Raw genomic sequence first — 23,190 nt, forward strand, 5'->3', positions numbered from 1 at the left:
GCCAAGAAAGTTCACAACACGGAAAATTTTTCAAGAAAACAATTTGAAGAGGTAAGTGTTACTCACTCGGTTGTTTTAAAAAAAGAAGAACATGGATAAAAGCTCAATATCAGGAATTATTGGTTGGATGCAAATCCAAACTACAAAAAGATTTCACCACCCAATATTCAAAATGCCATCCGTAAAAAGTCTACAAACAATGCATGCTGACGGGTTGGGGGAGAAATGCATACCCACTATGCTGTTGGTTGGATGTAAACTGGTAACAGCTAATCATGAGAACAGAACGGAGCTGCGTTTAAAAGGTAAAAATTGAGCTACCATATCATGCGGCCGATCCCCTAATGGGCCTATACCCTAAGAAGACCAGAATGGGAAAGGCACAGACAGGCAAACATGCCCTGCAGCAATATTTACAATAGCCAAGCCATGCAAGCAAACAAAATGTCCATCAACAGATAAATGGACAAAGAAGAAGTGGTATACGTACCGAATGGAATAGTAGCCTCGGGAAAAAAATGAACAATGCCGTTTTCAGGACTACACATGAGCCTAGAAATAATCATAGTACGTTACGTAAGTCAAAAGGGAATGACAAATATCCTATGATATCATTTATACGTGTTATCCTAAGATTGCTCCCAATGAACATATTTCCACAGAAAAACACACTCACAGACTGATAAAACAAACTAATGGTTAACCAAAATGAAAGGTGGGAGGATGGATAAATTAGGATTATGGGGGTAGCATACATATACTAACGTATGTTAAATGTATATAAACATATAACATATAAACTATATGAATTATATAATCACCAATACATATAAAATATATCATGACAAAACACCTACCAAATACCAAGGGAGGTCTACTCAACATTCTGTAATAACATACATGGTAACAGGATCCGAAGATGAACAGACATATGTATGAATCATTGACCAGATTCTGTACAGCCAGACAATCACAACACTCTAATCAAATTTCCTCCGATAAGAAATATAAATTAAATTTAAAAAACGAACATAAGTAAGGAGACATAAACTTCTGGGGGCTTGTCCCAGCACATTCCACTCTAATTTACAACCGAGGAACACGACGTCCAGGAAGACTCTGTTGCCCTAGTAACAAGAGTTGAGAACGTAATAATGCTGCCGCCTTGTGGCTGTTTCCCACAACAGCAGCTTTAAACACAGTGCTAATGGTCGCTTAATAGTCACGAGGACTGCGGGGCTGTAAATGATACCTGCCCTCAAAAAATGTCCTGGGGTAGGGAATAGGCAAGAAATTTCAACACATGACAAAGTTTTCAAGAAGTCAATATGAGAGGGAAGTTGTACTCACTCTTTAAAAAAAAAAGGAAAAGAAAAAAAAAGACACGCCTATAGCTCAGTATAAGGAATTATTAGCTGCATGCAAATCCCACGTCCACAAAGGTTTCAGCTCACACCAGTCAAATGACCATCAGCAAAAAGTCTACAAACTATAAATGCTGAAGAGGTTTTAGGGAACTGTGTACCTTCTAGCTGCTGATGGGGTGTAAAGTGCTAACAGCACTAATGAAAACTGAATGCAGCTGCTTTAAAAGGTAAAAATTGAGCTACCGTATGATGCGGCAGGGCACCTTCTGGGCCTATAACCTAAGACCACCAGAATCGGAAAGACAGAGGCAGGCAAATGTGCACTGCAGCAATATTGAAAGAGCCAAGACATGGAAGCAAAAAAAAGCTCCATAAACAGATGAATGGACAAAGAAGAAGTGGTATATGTACAGAATGGAATATTAGCCACGAAAAAAAATAAAAGAATGGCATATGCAGCACCACGGATGAGCCTAGAGATAATCACACAACGTGAAGTAAGTCAGATTGCGAAAGACAAATGTTCTACGATATCACTTATGTTATCTGAAAATTCATAAAAATGAACATATTTCCATAGGGAAAGACAATCTCAGATGGAGAAGACAAACTTATGGTTAAGCCAAAGAAAAGGTGTGAGGAATGGACAAATTAGGATATTGGGGTTAACAAACATATACTAATACATATAAAATATATCATCCCCAAAGACCTATGGAATACCAAGAGTGGTCTATTCAACACTCTACAATAACCTACATGGAAAAGGACACAAAGATCAATAGATATATGTATATGTGTACATGAACAAGATTCTGTGCAGCTAGAACAAAAGACATTTTAAAATCCAATTTGCTCTGATAAAAATGAAAACTTAAAGACACAAACAAGAATTAAGGAGGCTAAAACTTATGGGGGTTTGTCCTGACACATTCCACTCTAATCTGCAACCTAAAAGCACAACTTGCAGCAAGGTTCTGTTTCCCTAGCAAGCAGAGTTGGCAACGTAGAAATGCTGCCACCTTAAGGCCGTTTCCTCAAACAGCAGCTTTAAATCCACTGCTAATGGTCACTAATATTCACAAGGACTGCAGGGCTGTAAATGACTCATGCCCTCAAAAACTGTCCTGGGGTAGGGAATGGCCAAAAAAATCCAAACGCGGCAAATTTTTCAAGAAGGAAATTTGAAGTTGTAAGTTTAGCTGAATCTTAAAAAAAAATGAAAAGGACATTGATCCACGCAAAACATCAGGAATTATTAGACGCATGCAAATCCAATCTACACAAACGTATCACCTCACACCAGTCAGAATGACCATCAGCAAAACGTCAACAAACAATAGATGTTGAAGAAGTTGTGGAGAATAGCGTAACCTCTCGGTCTAAGTGGGATGTAAACTGGTAACCGCCAATAATAGGAACAGAATGGCAGTGCGTTGAAAGGTAAAAATTGAGTCCCCATATGATCCGGAAGGCCCACTATTGGGCCTGTCACCTGTGAAAGCCAGCATCAAAAAGACACAGGATGGAACATCGTGTATTGCAGCAGTATTTACAATAGCCAAGACATGGAAGCAACAAAAATGTCCATCATCAGATGAATGGACGAAAAAGTGGTCCATGTACACAATGCAATATTAGACACAGAAAAGAATGAAACAATGCCGTTTGCAGCACCATAGACGAGGCTACAGACAATCACACAACTTGAAGTAAGTCAGAAAGCGAGAGACACATATCCTATGATATCACGTATAGGTCTTATGTAAAAATTGATAGGAATGAACCTATTTCCACAGAGAAGGACACTCACGTGTTCAGGAAACAAGCTTGTGCTTAACCAAACGGAAAGGTGTGAGGAATGTATAACGGAGGATATTGGGTTTAACAGACATATGCTAATACTTATAAAATATATAATCATCAGACATACCGAATACCAAGAGAGGTCTACACAACATTCTGTAATAATCTCTACGGAACAGGATCCAAACATGAAAAGATATATGAATCAATGAAAGACATTCTGTACACCTAGAACAAACACAACATTGCAATCAAATTTGCTCTGAGAAAAATGAAAATTAAACTGAGAATATCAACAACAAATAAGTAGACATAGTTTCTGGGGGTTTGTCCTGGCACATTCCACTCTACTTTACAACCTACAAACAGGACTTCCAGGAAGGCTGTGTTGCCCTAGTAACCAGAGTTGGGAATATAGAAATGCTGCCCCCTTGTGGCCGTTTCCTGCAACAGCAGCTTTAAATGCAGAACTAATGGTCATGTGATATTCACAATTACTACAGGGCTGTAAAGGACACCTGCCCTCAAAAAATGTCCTGGTGCAGGTAATGGCCACAGGAATTCAGAACATGGCAAATTTTTCAAGGAAACAATTTGAAGAGGTGAGTTTCTCTGTTTTACTTAAAAAAAAAAAGTACATGAAAGCTCAATATGGGGAATTATTAGACGCATGCAAATCCAACCTACAAGAAGGTATCACCACCCAACACTCAAAATGCCATCAGTAAAAAGTCTACAAACAATAAATTCTGAAGGGGTTTTAGAGAACTGTGTGCCCTCTAGTTGCTGGTGGGATGTAAACTGGTAACAGCCAGTAGTGAGAACAGAATGGAGGTGCGTTGAAAGGGAAAAATTTGAACTACCATATGATCTAGTAGGCCCACTGCTGGGCCTAATCCCTGAGAAGACCAGAATCCAAAAGACACAGGCTGGCAATCCTGCACTGCATCAATATTTAGCATTGCCAAGACTTGGAAGTAACCAAAATGTCCATCCACAGATGAATGCACAAAGAAGAAGTGGTCCATCTACACAATGCAATATTCGCCATGGAAAAGGATGAAACACTGCTCTTTGCAGCATCATAGATGAGCCTAGAGATAATCACAGAACATGGGGTAAGTCGGAAAGCAGCCGACAAATAACCTGTGATATCACTCCTAGCTGTTACCTAACAACTGACACGTATGAACATATTTCCACAGAGAAAGACTCTCACAGACTTAGAAAACAAACTATGGTTATCTAAAAGGAAAGGTGGGAGGAATGGATACATTAAGATTAGGGTTACCGTACGTATACAAATACATATTAAACACACGTATCAAAAAGACCGACCATATACCAAGGGAGGTCTACTGAACGCTCTGTAATAATTTACACGCGGGCTTGCCTGGTGGCACCGTGGTTAAGAATCCACCTGCCAATGCAGGGGACACAGGTTCGATCCCTGGTTCGGGAAGGTCCCACATGCAGCAGAGCAACTAAGCCCGTGCACCACAACTAATGAGCCTACGCTCTGGAGCCCATGAGCCATAACTACTGAGCCCATGCGCCACAACTACTGAAGCCCACACGCCTAGAGCCCGTGCTCCGCAACAAGAGAAGCCACTGCAGTGAGAAGCCGGTGCACCGCAACGGAGAGTAGCCCCCGCTCACCGCAACTGGAGAAAGCCCACATGCAGCAACGAAGATCCAACTCAGCCAAAAATAAATAAATAAATAAAATAAATTTATTTAAAAAAATAATAGTAATTTACATGGGAAGAGGATCTGTACATGAGTAGATATATATAATGTTCAATTGAACCTGATTGTGCACACCCAGAACAAACACTATTCTGCTCATTACCCCAATTTAAAAAATTAAAACCACGAACAACAATTAATGAGACATAAAGTTATTGGGGTTTTCCCTGGCACATCCCATTCTAATTTACAACCTAGGAACACAACTTTCAGGAAGGCTCTGCTGCCCTAGTAACCAGACTTGGGAATGGAGAAATGCTGCCGCCTTGTGGCCGTTTCCCACAACAGCAGCTTTAAACACAGGGCTAAGGGTCACTTGAGATTCACAGTAATTGTAGGGCCGTAAATGACACGTGTCCTCAAAACATGTCCTGGGGTAGGTAATGGCCAAGAAAGTTCACAACACGGAAAATTTTTCAAGAAAACAATTTGAAGAGGTAAGTGTTACTCACTCGGTTGTTTTAAAAAAAGAAGAACATGGATAAAAGCTCAATATCAGGAATTATTGGTTGGATGCAAATCCAAACTACAAAAAGATTTCACCACCCAATATTCAAAATGCCATCCATAAAAAGTCTACAAACAATGCATGCTGACGGGTTGGGGGAGAAATGCATACCCACTATGCTGTTGGTTGGATGTAAACTGGTAACAGCTAATCATGAGAACAGAACGGAGCTGCGTTTAAAAGGTAAAAATTGAGCTACCATATCATGCGGCCGATCCCCTAATGGGCCTATACCCTAAGAAGACCAGAATGGGAAAGGCACAGACAGGCAAACATGCCCTGCAGCAATATTTACAATAGCCAAGCCATGCAAGCAAACAAAATGTCCATCAACAGATAAATGGACAAAGAAGAAGTGGTATACGTACCGAATGGAATAGTAGCCTCGGGAAAAAAATGAACAATGCCGTTTTCAGGACTACACATGAGCCTAGAAATAATCATAGTACGTTACGTAAGTCAAAAGGGAATGACAAATATCCTATGATATCATTTATACGTGTTATCCTAAGATTGCTCCCAATGAACATATTTCCACAGAAAAACACACTCACAGACTGATAAAACAAACTAATGGTTAACCAAAATGAAAGGTGGGAGGATGGATAAATTAGGATTATGGGGGTAGCATACATATACTAACGTATGTTAAATGTATATAAACATATAACATATAAACTATATGAATTATATAATCACCAATACATATAAAATATATCATGACAAAACACCTACCAAATACCAAGGGAGGTCTACTCAACATTCTGTAATAACATACATGGTAACAGGATCCGAAGATGAACAGACATATGTATGAATCATTGACCAGATTCTGTACAGCCAGACAATCACAACACTCTAATCAAATTTCCTCCGATAAGAAATATAAATTAAATTTAAAAAACGAACATAAGTAAGGAGACATAAACTTCTGGGGGCTTGTCCCAGCACATTCCACTCTAATTTACAACCGAGGAACACGACGTCCAGGAAGACTCTGTTGCCCTAGTAACAAGAGTTGAGAACGTAATAATGCTGCCGCCTTGTGGCTGTTTCCCACAACAGCAGCTTTAAACACAGTGCTAATGGTCGCTTAATAGTCACGAGGACTGCGGGGCTGTAAATGATACCTGCCCTCAAAAAATGTCCTGGGGTAGGGAATAGGCAAGAAATTTCAACACATGACAAAGTTTTCAAGAAGTCAATATGAGAGGGAAGTTGTACTCACTCTTTAAAAAAAAAAGGAAAAGAAAAAAAAAGACACGCCTAAAGCTCAGTATAAGGAATTATTAGCTGCATGCAAATCCAACGTCCACAAAGGTTTCAGCTCACACCAGTCAAATGACCATCAGCAAAAAGTCTACAAACTATAAATGCTGAAGAGGTTTTAGGGAACTGTGTACCTTCTAGCTGCTGATGGGGTGTAAAGTGCTAACAGCACTAATGAAAACTGAATGCAGCTGCTTTAAAAGGTAAAAATTGAGCTACCGTATGATGCGGCAGGGCACCTTCTGGGCCTATAACCTAAGACCACCAGAATCGGAAAGACAGAGGCAGGCAAATGTGCACTGCAGCAATATTGAAAGAGCCAAGACATGGAAGCAAAAAAAAGCTCCATAAACAGATGAATGGACAAAGAAGAAGTGGTATATGTACAGAATGGAATATTAGCCACGAAAAAAAATAAAAGAATGGCATATGCAGCACCACGGATGAGCCTAGAGATAATCACACAACGTGAAGTAAGTCAGATTGCGAAAGACAAATGTTCTACGATATCACTTATGTTATCTGAAAATTCATAAAAATGAACATATTTCCATAGGGAAAGACAATCTCAGATGGAGAAGACAAACTTATGGTTAAGCCAAAGAAAAGGTGTGAGGAATGGACAAATTAGGATATTGGGGTTAACAAACATATACTAATACATATAAAATATATCATCCCCAAAGACCTATGGAATACCAAGAGTGGTCTATTCAACACTCTACAATAACCTACATGGAAAAGGACACAAAGATCAATAGATATATGTATATGTGTACATGAACAAGATTCTGTGCAGCTAGAACAAAAGACATTTTAAAATCCAATTTGCTCTGATAAAAATGAAAACTTAAAGACACAAACAAGAATTAAGGAGGCTAAAACTTATGGGGGTTTGTCCTGACACATTCCACTCTAATCTGCAACCTAAAAGCACAACTTGCAGCAAGGTTCTGTTTCCCTAGCAAGCAGAGTTGGCAACGTAGAAATGCTGCCACCTTAAGGCCGTTTCCTCAAACAGCAGCTTTAAATCCACTGCTAATGGTCACTGATATTCACAAGGACTGCAGGGCTGTAAATGACTCATGCCCTCAAAAACTGTCCTGGGGTAGGGAATGGCCAAAAAAATCCAAACGCGGCAAATTTTTCAAGAAGGAAATTTGAAGTTGTAAGTTTAGCTGAATCTTAAAAAAAAATGAAAAGGACATTGATCCACGCAAAACATCAGGAATTATTAGACGCATGCAAATCCAATCTACACAAACGTATCACCTCACACCAGTCAGAATGACCATCAGCAAAACGTCAACAAACAATAGATGTTGAAGAAGTTGTGGAGAATAGCGTAACCTCTCGGTCTAAGTGGGATGTAAACTGGTAACCGCCAATAATAGGAACAGAATGGCAGTGCGTTGAAAGGTAAAAATTGAGTCCCCATATGATCCGGAAGGCCCGCTATTGGGCCTGTCACCTGTGAAAGCCAGCATCAAAAAGACACAGGATGGAACATCGTGTATTGCAGCAGTATTTACAATAGCCAAGACATGGAAGCAACAAAAATGTCCATCATCAGATGAATGGACGAAAAAGAGGTCCATGTACACAATGCAATATTAGACACAGAAAAGAATGAAACAATGCCGTTTGCAGCACCATAGACGAGGCTACAGACAATCACACAACTTGAAGTAAGTCAGAAAGCGAGAGACACATATCCTATGATATCACGTATAGGTCTTATGTAAAAATTGATAGGAATGAACCTATTTCCACAGAGAAGGACACTCACGTGTTCAGAAAACAAGCTTGTGCTTAACCAAACGGAAAGGTGTGAGGAATGTATAACGGAGGATATTGGGTTTAACAGACATATGCTAATACTTATAAAATATATAATCATCAGACATACCGAATACCAAGAGAGGTCTACACAACATTCTGTAATAATCTCTACGGAACAGGATCCAAACATGAAAAGATATATGAATCAATGAAAGACATTCTGTACACCTAGAACAAACACAACATTGCAATCAAATTTGCTCTGAGAAAAATGAAAATTAAACTGAGAATATCAACAACAAATAAGTAGACATAGTTTCTGGGGGTTTGTCCTGGCACATTCCACTCTACTTTACAACCTACAAACAGGACTTCCAGGAAGGCTGTGTTGCCCTAGTAACCAGAGTTGGGAATATAGAAATGCTGCCCCCTTGTGGCCGTTTCCTGCAACAGCAGCTTTAAATGCAGAACTAATGGTCATGTGATATTCACAATTACTACAGGGCTGTAAAGGACACCTGCCCTCAAAAAATGTCCTGGTGCAGGTAATGGCCACAGGAATTCAGAACATGGCAAATTTTTCAAGGAAACAATTTGAAGAGGTGAGTTTCTCTGTTTTACTTAAAAAAAAAAAAGTACATGAAAGCTCAATATGGGGAATTATTAGACGCATGCAAATCCAACCTACAAGAAGGTATCACCACCCAACACTCAAAATGCCATCAGTAAAAAGTCTACAAACAATAAATTCTGAAGGGGTTTTAGAGAACTGTGTGCCCTCTAGTTGCTGGTGGGATGTAAACTGGTAACAGCCAGTAGTGAGAACAGAATGGAGGTGCGTTGAAAGGGAAAAATTTGAACTACCATATGATCTAGTAGGCCCACTGCTGGGCCTAATCCCTGAGAAGACCAGAATCCAAAAGACACAGGCTGGCAATCCTGCACTGCATCAATATTTAGCATTGCCAAGACTTGGAAGTAACCAAAATGTCCATCCACAGATGAATGCACAAAGAAGAAGTGGTCCATCTACACAATGCAATATTCGCCATGGAAAAGGATGAAACACTGCTCTTTGCAGCACCATAGATGAGCCTAGAGATAATCACAGAACATGAGGTAAGTCGGAAAGCAGCCGACAAATAACCTGTGATATCACTCCTAGCTGTTACCTAACAACTGACACGTATGAACATATTTCCACAGAGAAAGACTCTCACAGACTTAGAAAACAAACTATGGTTATCTAAAAGGAAAGGTGGGAGGAATGGATACATTAAGATTAGGGTTACCGTACGTATGCAAATACATATTAAACACACGTATCAAAAAGACCGACCATATACCAAGGGAGGTCTACTGAACGCTCTGTAATAATTTACACGGGGGCTTGCCTGGTGGCACCGTGGTTAAGAATCCACCTGCCAATGCAGGGGACACAGGTTCGATCCCTGGTTCGGGAAGGTCCCACATGCAGCAGAGCAACTAAGCCCGTGCACCACAACTAATGAGTCTACGCTCTGGAGCCCATGAGCCATAACTACTGAGCCCATGCGCCACAACTACTGAAGCCCACACGCCTAGAGCCCGTGCTCCGCAACAAGAGAAGCCACTGCAGTGAGAAGCCGGTGCACCGCAACGGAGAGTAGCCCCCGCTCACCGCAACTGGAGAAAGCCCACATGCAGCAACGAAGATCCAACTCAGCCAAAAATAAATAAATAAATAAAATAAATTTATTTAAAAAAATAATAGTAATTTACATGGGAAGAGGATCTGTACATGAGTAGATATATATAATGTTCAATTGAACCTGATTGTGCACACCCAGAACAAACACTATTCTGCTCATTACCCCAATTTAAAAAATTAAAACCACGAACAACAATTAATGAGACATAAAGTTATTGGGGTTTTCCCTGGCACATCCCATTCTAATTTACAACCTAGGAACACAACTTTCAGGAAGGCTCTGCTGCCCTAGTAACCAGACTTGGGAATGGAGAAATGCTGCCTCCTTGTGGCCGTTTCCCACAACAGCAGCTTTAAACACAGGGCTAAGGGTCACTTGAGATTCACAGTAATTGTAGGGCCGTAAATGACACGTGTCCTCAAAACATGTCCTGGGGTAGGTAATGGCCAAGAAAGTTCACAACACGGAAAATTTTTCAAGAAAACAATTTGAAGAGGTAAGTGTTACTCACTCGGTTGTTTTAAAAAAAGAAGAACATGGATAAAAGCTCAATATCAGGAATTATTGGTTGGATGCAAATCCAAACTACAAAAAGATTTCACCACCCAATATTCAAAATGCCATCCGTAAAAAGTCTACAAACAATGCATGCTGACGGGTTGGGGGAGAAATGCATACCCACTATGCTGTTGGTTGGATGTAAACTGGTAACAGCTAATCATGAGAACAGAACGGAGCTGCGTTTAAAAGGTAAAAATTGAGCTACCATATCATGCGGCCGATCCCCTAATGGGCCTATACCCTAAGAAGACCAGAATGGGAAAGGCACAGACAGGCAAACATGCCCTGCAGCAATATTTACAATAGCCAAGCCATGCAAGCAAACAAAATGTCCATCAACAGATAAATGGACAAAGAAGAAGTGGTATACGTACCGAATGGAATAGTAGCCTCGGGAAAAAAATGAACAATGCCGTTTTCAGGATTACACATGAGCCTAGAAATAATCATAGTACGTTACGTAAGTCAAAAGGGAATGACAAATATCCTATGATATCATTTATACGTGTTATCCTAAGATTGCTCCCAATGAACATATTTCCACAGAAAAACACACTCACAGACTGATAAAACAAACTAATGGTTAACCAAAATGAAAGGTGGGAGGATGGATAAATTAGGATTATGGGGGTAGCATACATATACTAACGTATGTTAAATGTATATAAACATATAACATATAAACTATATGAATTATATAATCACCAATACATATAAAATATATCATGACAAAACACCTACCAAATACCAAGGGAGGTCTACTCAACATTCTGTAATAACATACATGGTAACAGGATCCGAAGATGAACAGACATATGTATGAATCATTGACCAGATTCTGTACAGCCAGACAATCACAACACTCTAATCAAATTTCCTCCGATAAGAAATATAAATTAAATTTAAAAAACGAACATAAGTAAGGAGACATAAACTTCTGGGGGCTTGTCCCAGCACATTCCACTCTAATTTACAACCGAGGAACACGACGTCCAGGAAGACTCTGTTGCCCTAGTAACAAGAGTTGAGAACGTAATAATGCTGCCGCCTTGTGGCTGTTTCCCACAACAGCAGCTTTAAACACAGTGCTAATGGTCGCTTAATAGTCACGAGGACTGCGGGGCTGTAAATGATACCTGCCCTCAAAAAATGTCCTGGGGTAGGGAATAGGCAAGAAATTTCAACACATGACAAAGTTTTCAAGAAGTCAATATGAGAGGGAAGTTGTACTCACTCTTTAAAAAAAAAAGGAAAAGAAAAAAAAAGACACGCCTAAAGCTCAGTATAAGGAATTATTAGCTGCATGCAAATCCAACGTCCACAAAGGTTTCAGCTCACACCAGTCAAATGACCATCAGCAAAAAGTCTACAAACTATAAATGCTGAAGAGGTTTTAGGGAACTGTGTACCTTCTAGCTGCTGATGGGGTGTAAAGTGCTAACAGCACTAATGAAAACTGAATGCAGCTGCTTTAAAAGGTAAAAATTGAGCTACCGTATGATGCGGCAGGGCACCTTCTGGGCCTATAACCTAAGACCACCAGAATCGGAAAGACAGAGGCAGGCAAATGTGCACTGCAGCAATATTGAAAGAGCCAAGACATGGAAGCAAAAAAAAGCTCCATAAACAGATGAATGGACAAAGAAGAAGTGGTATATGTACAGAATGGAATATTAGCCACGAAAAAAAATAAAAGAATGGCATATGCAGCACCACGGATGAGCCTAGAGATAATCACACAACGTGAAGTAAGTCAGATTGCGAAAGACAAATGTTCTACGATATCACTTATGTTATCTGAAAATTCATAAAAATGAACATATTTCCATAGGGAAAGACAATCTCAGATGGAGAAGACAAACTTATGGTTAAGCCAAAGAAAAGGTGTGAGGAATGGACAAATTAGGATATTGGGGTTAACAAACATATACTAATACATATAAAATATATCATCCCCAAAGACCTATGGAATACCAAGAGTGGTCTATTCAACACTCTACAATAACCTACATGGAAAAGGACACAAAGATCAATAGATATATGTATATGTGTACATGAACAAGATTCTGTGCAGCTAGAACAAAAGACATTTTAAAATCCAATTTGCTCTGATAAAAATGAAAACTTAAAGACACAAACAAGAATTAAGGAGGCTAAAACTTATGGGGGTTTGTCCTGACACATTCCACTCTAATCTGCAACCTAAAAGCACAACTTGCAGCAAGGTTCTGTTTCCCTAGCAAGCAGAGTTGGCAACGTAGAAATGCTGCCACCTTAAGGCCGTTTCCTCAAACAGCAGCTTTAAATCCACTGCTAATGGTCACTGATATTCACAAGGACTGCAGGGCTGTAAATGACTCATGCCCTCAAAAACTGTCCTGGGGTAGGGAATGGCCAAAAAAATCCAAACGCGGCAAATTTTTCAAGAAGGAAATTTGAAGTTGTAAGTTTAGCTGAATCTTAAAAAAAAATGAAAAGGACATTGATCCACGCAAAACATCAGGAATTATTAGACGCATGCAAATCCAATCTACACAAACGTATCACCTCACACCAGTCAGAATGACCATCAGCAAAACGTCAACAAACAATAGATGTTGAAGAAGTTGTGGAGAATAGCGTAACCTCTCGGTCTAAGTGGGATGTAAACTGGTCACCGCCAATAATAGGAACAGAATGGCAGTGCGTTGAAAGGTAAAAATTGAGTCCCCATATGATCCGGAAGGCCCGCTATTGGGCCTGTCACCTGTGAAAGCCAGCATCAAAAAGACACAGGATGGAACATCGTGTATTGCAGCAGTATTTACAATAGCCAAGACATGGAAGCAACAAAAATGTCCATCATCAGATGAATGGACGAAAAAGTGGTCCATGTACACAATGCAATATTAGACACAGAAAAGAATGAAACAATGCCGTTTGCAGCACCATAGACGAGGCTACAGACAATCACACAACTTGAAGTAAGTCAGAAAGCGAGAGACACATATCCTATGATATCACGTATAGGTCTTATGTAAAAATTGATAGGAATGAACCTATTTCCACAGAGAAGGACACTCACGTGTTCAGAAAACAAGCTTGTGCTTAACCAAACGGAAAGGTGTGAGGAATGTATAACGGAGGATATTGGGTTTAACAGACATATGCTAATACTTATAAAATATATAATCATCAGACATACCGAATACCAAGAGAGGTCTACACAACATTCTGTAATAATCTCTACGGAACAGGATCCAAACATGAAAAGATATATGAATCAATGAAAGACATTCTGTACACCTAGAACAAACACAACATTGCAATCAAATTTGCTCTGAGAAAAATGAAAATTAAACTGAGAATATCAACAACAAATAAGTAGACATAGTTTCTGGGGGTTTGTCCTGGCACATTCCACTCTACTTTACAACCTACAAACAGGACTTCCAGGAAGGCTGTGTTGCCCTAGTAACCAGAGTTGGGAATATAGAAATGCTGCCCCCTTGTGGCCGTTTCCTGCAACAGCAGCTTTAAATGCAGAACTAATGGTCATGTGATATTCACAATTACTACAGGGCTGTAAAGGACACCTGCCCTCAAAAAATGTCCTGGTGCAGGTAATGGCCACAGGAATTCAGAACATGGCAAATTTTTCAAGGAAACAATTTGAAGAGGTGAGTTTCTCTGTTTTACTTAAAAAAAAAAAGTACATGAAAGCTCAATATGGGGAATTATTAGACGCATGCAAATCCAACCTACAAGAAGGTATCACCACCCAACACTCAAAATGCCATCAGTAAAAAGTCTACAAACAATAAATTCTGAAGGGGTTTTAGAGAACTGTGTACCCTCTAGTTGCTGGTGGGATGTAAACTGGTAACAGCCAGTAGTGAGAACAGAATGGAGGTGCGTTGAAAGGGAAAAATTTGAACTACCATATGATCTAGTAGGCCCACTGCTGGGCCTAATCCCTGAGAAGACCAGAATCCAAAAGACACAGGCTGGCAATCCTGCACTGCATCAATATTTAGCATTGCCAAGACTTGGAAGTAACCAAAATGTCCATCCACAGATGAATGCACAAAGAAGAAGTGGTCCATGTACACAATGCAATATTCGCCATGGAAAAGGATGAAACACTGCTCTTTGCAGCACCATAGATGAGCCTAGAGATAATCACAGAACATGAGGTAAGTCGGAAAGCAGCCGACAAATAACCTGTGATATCACTCCTAGCTCTTACCTAACAACTGACACGTATGAACATATTTCCACAGAGAAAGACTCTCACAGACTTAGAAAACAAACTATGGTTATCTAAAAGGAAAGGTGGGAGGAATGGATACATTAAGATTAGGGTTACCGTACGTATGCAAATACATATTAAACACACGTATCAAAAAGACCGACCATATACCAAGGGAGGTCTACTGAACGCTCTGTAATAATTTACACGGGGGCTTGCCTGGTGGCACCGTGGTTAAGAATCCACCTGCCAATGCAGGGGACACAGGTTCGATCCCTGGTTCGGGAAGGTCCCACATGCAGCAGAGCAACTAAGCCCGTGCACCACAACTAATGAGCCTACGCTCTGGAGCCCATGAGCCATAGCTACTGAGCCCATGCGCCACAACTACTGAAGCCCACACGCCTAGAGCCCGTGCTCCGCAACAAGAGAAGCCACTGCAGTGAGAAGCCGGTGCACCGCAACGGAGAGTAGCCCCCGCTCACCGCAACTGGAGAAAGCCCACATGCAGCAACGAAGATCCAACTCAGCCAAAAATAAATAAACAAATAAAATAAATTTATTTAAAAAAATAATAGTAATTTACATGGGAAGAGGATCTGTACATGAGTAGATATATATAATGTTCAATTGAACCTGATTGTGCACACCCAGAACAAACACTATTCTGCTCATTACCCCAATTTAAAAAATTAAAACCACGAACAACAATTAATGAGACATAAAGTTATTGGGGTTTTCCCTGGCACATCCCATTCTAATTTACAACCTAGGAACACAACTTTCAGGAAGGCTCTGCTGCCCTAGTAACCAGACTTGGGAATGGAGAAATGCTGCCGCCTTGTGGCCGTTTCCCACAACAGCAGCTTTAAACACAGGGCTAAGGGTCACTTGAGATTCACAGTAATTGTAGGGCCGTAAATGACACGTGTCCTCAAAACATGTCCTGGGGTAGGTAATGGCCAAGAAAGTTCACAACACGGAAAATTTTTCAAGAAAACAATTTGAAGAGGTAAGTGTTACTCACTCGGTTGTTTTAAAAAAAGAAGAACATGGATAAAAGCTCAATATCAGGAATTATTGGTTGGATGCAAATCCAAACTACAAAAAGATTTCACCACCCAATATTCAAAATGCCATCCGTAAAAAGTCTACAAACAATGCATGCTGACGGGTTGGGGGAGAAATGCATACCCACTATGCTGTTGGTTGGATGTAAACTGGTAACAGCTAATCATGAGAACAGAACGGAGCTGCGTTTAAAAGGTAAAAATTGAGCTACCATATCATGCGGCCGATCCCCTAATGGGCCTATACCCTAAGAAGACCAGAATGGGAAAGGCACAGACAGGCAAACATGCCCTGCAGCAATATTTACAATAGCCAAGCCATGCAAGCAAACAAAATGTCCATCAACAGATAAATGGACAAAGAAGAAGTGGTATACGTACCGAATGGAATAGTAGCCTCGGGAAAAAAATGAACAATGCCGTTTTCAGGACTACACATGAGCCTAGAAATAATCATAGTACGTTACGTAAGTCAAAAGGGAATGACAAATATCCTATGATATCATTTATACGTGTTATCCTAAGATTGCTCCCAATGAACATATTTCCACAGAAAAACACACTCACAGACTGATAAAACAAACTAATGGTTAACCAAAATGAAAGGTGGGAGGATGGATAAATTAGGATTATGGGGGTAGCATACATATACTAACGTATGTTAAATGTATATAAACATATAACATATAAACTATATGAATTATATAATCACCAATACATATAAAATATATCATGACAAAACACCTACCAAATACCAAGGGAGGTCTACTCAACATTCTGTAATAACATACATGGTAACAGGATCCGAAGATGAACAGACATATGTATGAATCATTGACCAGATTCTGTACAGCCAGACAATCACAACACTCTAATCAAATTTCCTCCGATAAGAAATATAAATTAAATTTAAAAAACGAACATAAGTAAGGAGACATAAACTTCTGGGGGCTTGTCCCAGCACATTCCACTCTAATTTACAACCGAGGAACACGACGTCCAGGAAGACTCTGTTGCCCTAGTAACAAGAGTTGAGAACGTAATAATGCTGCCGCCTTGTGGCTGTTTCCCACAACAGCAGCTTTAAACACAGTGCTAATGGTCGCTTAATAGTCACGAGGACTGCGGGGCTGTAAATGATACCTGCCCTCAAAAAATGTCCTGGGGTAGGGAATAGGCAAGAAATTTCAACACATGACAAAGTTTTCAAGAAGTCAATATGAGAGGGAAGTTGTACTCACTCTTTAAAAAAAAAAGGAAAAGAAAAAAAAAGACACGCCTATAGCTCAGTATAAGGAATTATTAGCTGCATGCAAATCCCACGTCCACAAAGGTTTCAGCTCACACCAGTCAAATGACCATCAGCAAAAAGTCTACAAACTATAAATGCTGAAGAGGTTTTAGGGAACTGTGTACCTTCTAGCTGCTGATGGGGTGTAAAGTGCTAACAGCACTAATGAAAACTGAATGCAGCTGCTTTAAAAGGTAAAAATTGAGCTACCGTATGATGCGGCAGGGCACCTTCTGGGCCTATAACCTAAGACCACCAGAATCGGAAAGACAGAGGCAGGCAAATGTGCACTGCAGCAATATTGAAAGAGCCAAGACATGGAAGCAAAAAAAAGCTCCATAAACAGATGAATGGACAAAGAAGAAGTGGTATATGTACAGAATGGAATATTAGCCACGAAAAAAAATAAAAGAATGGCATATGCAGCACCACGGATGAGCCTAGAGATAATCACACAACGTGAAGTAAGTCAGATTGCGAAAGACAAATGTTCTACGATATCACTTATGTTATCTGAAAATTCATAAAAATGAACATATTTCCATAGGGAAAGACAATCTCAGATGGAGAAGACAAACTTATGGTTAAGCCAAAGAAAAGGTGTGAGGAATGGACAAATTAGGATATTGGGGTTAACAAACATATACTAATACATATAAAATATATCATCCCCAAAGACCTATGGAATACCAAGAGTGGTCTATTCAACACTCTACAATAACCTACATGGAAAAGGACACAAAGATCAATAGATATATGTATATGTGTACATGAACAAGATTCTGTGCAGCTAGAACAAAAGACATTTTAAAATCCAATTTGCTCTGATAAAAATGAAAACTTAAAGACACAAACAAGAATTAAGGAGGCTAAAACTTATGGGGGTTTGTCCTGACACATTCCACTCTAATCTGCAACCTAAAAGCACAACTTGCAGCAAGGTTCTGTTTCCCTAGCAAGCAGAGTTGGCAACGTAGAAATGCTGCCACCTTAAGGCCGTTTCCTCAAACAGCAGCTTTAAATCCACTGCTAATGGTCACTGATATTCACAAGGACTGCAGGGCTGTAAATGACTCATGCCCTCAAAAACTGTCCTGGGGTAGGGAATGGCCAAAAAAATCCAAACGCGGCAAATTTTTCAAGAAGGAAATTTGAAGTTGTAAGTTTAGCTGAATCTTAAAAAAAAATGAAAAGGACATTGATACACGCAAAACATCAGGAATTATTAGACGCATGCAAATCCAATCTACACAAACGTATCACCTCACACCAGTCAGAATGACCATCAGCAAAACGTCAACAAACAATAGATGTTGAAGAAGTTGTGGAGAATAGCGTAACCTCTCGGTCTAAGTGGGATGTAAACTGGTCACCGCCAATAATAGGAACAGAATGGCAGTGCGTTGAAAGGTAAAAATTGAGTCCCCATATGATCCGGAAGGCCCGCTATTGGGCCTGTCACCTGTGAAAGCCAGCATCAAAAAGACACAGGATGGAACATCGTGTATTGCAGCAGTATTTACAATAGCCAAGACATGGAAGCAACAAAAATGTCCATCATCAGATGAATGGACGAAAAAGTGGTCCATGTACACAATGCAATATTAGACACAGAAAAGAATGAAACAATGCCGTTTGCAGCACCATAGACGAGGCTACAGACAATCACACAACTTGAAGTAAGTCAGAAAGCGAGAGACACATATCCTATGATATCACGTATAGGTCTTATGTAAAAATTGATAGGAATGAACCTATTTCCACAGAGAAGGACACTCACGTGTTCAGAAAACAAGCTTGTGCTTAACCAAACGGAAAGGTGTGAGGAATGTATAACGGAGGATATTGGGTTTAACAGACATATGCTAATACTTATAAAATATATAATCATCAGACATACCGAATACCAAGAGAGGTCTACACAACATTCTGTAATAATCTCTACGGAACAGGATCCAAACATGAAAAGATATATGAATCAATGAAAGACATTCTGTACACCTAGAACAAACACAACATTGCAATCAAATTTGCTCTGAGAAAAATGAAAATTAAACTGAGAATATCAACAACAAATAAGTAGACATAGTTTCTGGGGGTTTGTCCTGGCACATTCCACTCTACTTTACAACCTACAAACAGGACTTCCAGGAAGGCTGTGTTGCCCTAGTAACCAGAGTTGGGAATATAGAAATGCTGCCCCCTTGTGGCCGTTTCCTGCAACAGCAGCTTTAAATGCAGAACTAATGGTCATGTGATATTCACAATTACTACAGGGCTGTAAAGGACACCTGCCCTCAAAAAATGTCCTGGTGCAGGTAATGGCCACAGGAATTCAGAACATGGCAAATTTTTCAAGGAAACAATTTGAAGAGGTGAGTTTCTCTGTTTTACTTAAAAAAAAAAAAGTACATGAAAGCTCAATATGGGGAATTATTAGACGCATGCAAATCCAACCTACAAGAAGGTATCACCACCCAACACTCAAAATGCCATCAGTAAAAAGTCTACAAACAATAAATTCTGAAGGGGTTTTAGAGAACTGTGTACCCTCTAGTTGCTGGTGGGATGTAAACTGGTAACAGCCAGTAGTGAGAACAGAATGGAGGTGCGTTGAAAGGGAAAAATTTGAACTACCATATGATCTAGTAGGCCCACTGCTGGGCCTAATCCCTGAGAAGACCAGAATCCAAAAGACACAGGCTGGCAATCCTGCACTGCATCAATATTTAGCATTGCCAAGACTTGGAAGTAACCAAAATGTCCATCCACAGATGAATGCACAAAGAAGAAGTGGTCCATGTACACAATGCAATATTCGCCATGGAAAAGGATGAAACACTGCTCTTTGCAGCACCATAGATGAGCCTAGAGATAATCACAGAACATGAGGTAAGTCGGAAAGCAGCCGACAAATAACCTGTGATATCACTCCTAGCTGTTACCTAACAACTGACACGTATGAACATATTTCCACAGAGAAAGACTCTCACAGACTTAGAAAACAAACTATGGTTATCTAAAAGGAAAGGTGGGAGGAATGGATACATTAAGATTAGGGTTACCGTACGTATGCAAATACATATTAAACACACGTATCAAAAAGACCGACCATATACCAAGGGAGGTCTACTGAACGCTCTGTAATAATTTACACGGGGGCTTGCCTGGTGGCACCGTGGTTAAGAATCCACCTGCCAATGCAGGGGACACAGGTTCGATCCCTGGTTCGGGAAGGTCCCACATGCAGCAGAGCAACTAAGCCCGTGCACCACAACTAATGAGCCTACGCTCTGGAGCCCATGAGCCATAGCTACTGAGCCCATGCGCCACAACTACTGAAGCCCACACGCCTAGAGCCCGTGCTCCGCAACAAGAGAAGCCACTGCAGTGAGAAGCCGGTGCACCGCAACGGAGAGTAGCCCCCGCTCACCGCAACTGGAGAAAGCCCACATGCAGCAACGAAGATCCAACTCAGCCAAAAATAAATAAACAAATAAAATAAATTTATTTAAAAAAATAATAGTAATTTACATGGGAAGAGGATCTGTACATGAGTAGATATATATAATGTTCAATTGAACCTGATTGTGCACACCCAGAACAAACACTATTCTGCTCATTACCCCAATTTAAAAAATTAAAACCACGAACAACAATTAATGAGACATAAAGTTATTGGGGTTTTCCCTGGCACATCCCATTCTAATTTACAACCTAGGAACACAACTTTCAGGAAGGCTCTGCTGCCCTAGTAACCAGACTTGGGAATGGAGAAATGCTGCCGCCTTGTGGCCGTTTCCCACAACAGCAGCTTTAAACACAGGGCTAAGGGTCACTTGAGATTCACAGTAATTGTAGGGCCGTAAATGACACGTGTCCTCAAAACATGTCCTGGGGTAGGTAATGGCCAAGAAAGTTCACAACACGGAAAATTTTTCAAGAAAACAATTTGAAGAGGTAAGTGTTACTCACTCGGTTGTTTTAAAAAAAGAAGAACATGGATAAAAGCTCAATATCAGGAATTATTGGTTGGATGCAAATCCAAACTACAAAAAGATTTCACCACCCAATATTCAAAATGCCATCCGTAAAAAGTCTACAAACAATGCATGCTGACGGGTTGGGGGAGAAATGCATACCCACTATGCTGTTGGTTGGATGTAAACTGGTAACAGCTAATCATGAGAACAGAACGGAGCTGCGTTTAAAAGGTAAAAATTGAGCTACCATATCATGCGGCCGATCCCCTAATGGGCCTATACCCTAAGAAGACCAGAATGGGAAAGGCACAGACAGGCAAACATGCCCTGCAGCAATATTTACAATAGCCAAGCCATGCAAGCAAACAAAATGTCCATCAACAGATAAATGGACAAAGAAGAAGTGGTATACGTACCGAATGGAATAGTAGCCTCGGGAAAAAAATGAACAATGCCGTTTTCAGGACTACACATGAGCCTAGAAATAATCATAGTACGTTACGTAAGTCAAAAGGGAATGACAAATATCCTATGATATCATTTATACGTGTTATCCTAAGATTGCTCCCAATGAACATATTTCCACAGAAAAACACACTCACAGACTGATAAAACAAACTAATGGTTAACCAAAATGAAAGGTGGGAGGATGGATAAATTAGGATTATGGGGGTAGCATACATATACTAACGTATGTTAAATGTATATAAACATATAACATATAAACTATATGAATTATATAATCACCAATACATATAAAATATATCATGACAAAACACCTACCAAATACCAAGGGAGGTCTACTCAACATTCTGTAATAACATACATGGTAACAGGATCCGAAGATGAACAGACATATGTATGAATCATTGACCAGATTCTGTACAGCCAGACAATCACAACACTCTAATCAAATTTCCTCCGATAAGAAATATAAATTAAATTTAAAAAACGAACATAAGTAAGGAGACATAAACTTCTGGGGGCTTGTCCCAGCACATTCCACTCTAATTTACAACCGAGGAACACGACGTCCAGGAAGACTCTGTTGCCCTAGTAACAAGAGTTGAGAACGTAATAATGCTGCCGCCTTGTGGCTGTTTCCCACAACAGCAGCTTTAAACACAGTGCTAATGGTCGCTTAATAGTCACGAGGACTGCGGGGCTGTAAATGATACCTGCCCTCAAAAAATGTCCTGGGGTAGGGAATAGGCAAGAAATTTCAACACATGACAAAGTTTTCAAGAAGTCAATATGAGAGGGAAGTTGTACTCACTCTTTAAAAAAAAAAGGAAAAGAAAAAAAAAGACACGCCTATAGCTCAGTATAAGGAATTATTAGCTGCATGCAAATCCCACGTCCACAAAGGTTTCAGCTCACACCAGTCAAATGACCATCAGCAAAAAGTCTACAAACTATAAATGCTGAAGAGGTTTTAGGGAACTGTGTACCTTCTAGCTGCTGATGGGGTGTAAAGTGCTAACAGCACTAATGAAAACTGAATGCAGCTGCTTTAAAAGGTAAAAATTGAGCTACCGTATGATGCGGCAGGGCACCTTCTGGGCCTATAACCTAAGACCACCAGAATCGGAAAGACAGAGGCAGGCAAATGTGCACTGCAGCAATATTGAAAGAGCCAAGACATGGAAGCAAAAAAAAGCTCCATAAACAGATGAATGGACAAAGAAGAAGTGGTATATGTACAGAATGGAATATTAGCCACGAAAAAAAATAAAAGAATGGCATATGCAGCACCACGGATGAGCCTAGAGATAATCACACAACGTGAAGTAAGTCAGATTGCGAAAGACAAATGTTCTACGATATCACTTATGTTATCTGAAAATTCATAAAAATGAACATATTTCCATAGGGAAAGACA

This window comes from Eubalaena glacialis, chromosome 7 (assembly GCF_028564815.1).
Source record: "Eubalaena glacialis isolate mEubGla1 chromosome 7, mEubGla1.1.hap2.+ XY, whole genome shotgun sequence".
Classification (NCBI taxonomy): Eukaryota; Metazoa; Chordata; class Mammalia; order Artiodactyla; family Balaenidae; genus Eubalaena; species Eubalaena glacialis.